Raw genomic sequence first — 1,931 nt, forward strand, 5'->3', positions numbered from 1 at the left:
AGTGTGTGTCACTGTCGGGGGCCATCCATCGGAGAAGACATTGGTTTAAGCCAATAGAGTCTTTATTAGCCAGCCGGTGACTACAGTGGATGTTCAGGATCCCAGGAGCCTTTCTCAGGGTGAGCTTTTAAGTAGAAAAACCCATGTCCTGTGTCGACAACTTCAGTTAACAAGAACAGTTAGCCAGAAGCAGAACTACAGAAGCCAAAGAGCAAGGTTAGTACACTTAGAGACTTTCCCAGAAATATGGACTTTGCATTAATTTAGGTCCTTGTTTTTATTTTTGGCAAGTGGTGCTGTCTGTGTGTTGAATTTTACAGCCTGAATGGTATTCCCATCATGGAGTCAGTTGTGCTAAGGTCTGGGGGCCTGCTACAATCACTAGTCCCTGCTTACCCAGCTAACCAATCAGCTTTCTTCTTCTTTTCTTCCTCCTCCTCTTCCTCCTCCTCTTCTCCTTCCTTTAGACAGGTTGTTAGTTGGCTGGTCTGGAACCACTCACTGATTGGACCAGGCTGGCCTTGCATTCATTAGAGATTCACCTGCCTCTGCCTCTTAAGTCCTGGGACAAAAAGGCATGAGCTACCACACCCAGCATCAGTCATTTCATAGTGCTTTTAGTTTCGGTTGTGGGCTCAGTGTGGAAGATCAATTCTAGGCCCTGAGCGGGCCCTCCACCACTGAGCTTCAGGGTCACATGCACAGGTGCTAACGGCACGGCCTCCAAAACCAAACAGCCCGGTTGTGAAGTCTGGCTCTCCTAAGTCACCAGTTGATTACATGTCTTCACTTCCCGCTTTCCTTCCCTGTAAAGCAGGGAGGACCACAGGTGACCTGCCTCCTAAGGTTGCCGTGGTTAGATATATGAACTGCTGAAACTGGATGCCACCATTCGGTCCATTCCTGAGGCCTGTCTGTACCCAGGCCTCATTCTCGTGCCCTTATAACAAATTTCTTAATTTGTTAATTTCTTAATAAAGTGTTCTTTTTTTTAATTTGCTGTTTGGTTTTGTATTGCATCACTGAGACAAGGCCTCAAGTGGCCCGGGCCGGCCTTAAATTTTCCCAATAAAGCTGAGGATCACCTGGAACTTTTTTGATCATCCTGTCTCAGCCTCCCACGTGCTGGGATTACAAAGCATGCACCACTGCGCTGGCCTCAGGTTCCTTCGTCAGAATTCCAGCTCAGAATTACTTCTGTTGCTTGCACTCAGTGTCAACTGCTGACCGTGTCAATTGCGTAAGTAGCCCTCAACATACCTCAAGTTATGGTAGCCTCTGAATTGCCCTTCATTTTCACTATTACAAATAGAACTGTGGCAGCTGGGCATGGTGGCTCACGCCTTTAATCCCAGCACTTGGGAGGCAGAGACAGGCTGAGCTCTGAGTTCGAGACCAGCCTGCTCTAAAAAGTGAGTTCCAGGACAGCCAGGGCTACATAGAGAAACCCTGTCTCTAAGAAACAAAACCAACCAAAAACCCTTTGTCGCTCTTGCAAAGGGGTCAGGGTCTGGCGGCCCACGACGGCTGAAACTCCACACCTCTGACCCACGCAGACATACCCAGGCACATGCATACACATAATTTTCTTTGTAGAGGAAAAAAAAATCTCAAGGGACTGAAAAGATGGCTCCCAGGATAAGAGCACTTGCTGCTCTTGCAGAGGACCACGCTATTGTCCTCAGGACCCACTGGCGTTTTACAACCGTCGGTTTCAGAGGATCTGATGTCCCCTTCTGGCCTCCCACACAAGTAATCCGCAGACAGACACACAGACAAAACATACACACATAAAATAAGAACAAATAAGCCTTTAAAAGGAAAGAAAGAAAGGAAGAAAGGAAGGAAGGAAGGAAGGAAGGAAGGAAGGAAGGAAGGAAGAAAGAAAGAAAGAAAGAAAGAAAGAAAGAAAGAAAGAAAGAAAGAAAGAA

The sequence above is a fragment of the Psammomys obesus genome, unplaced genomic scaffold (assembly GCF_907164565.1).
Source record: "Psammomys obesus unplaced genomic scaffold, mPsaObe1.curated_primary_1811, whole genome shotgun sequence".
Lineage (NCBI taxonomy): Eukaryota > Metazoa > Chordata > Mammalia > Rodentia > Muridae > Psammomys > Psammomys obesus.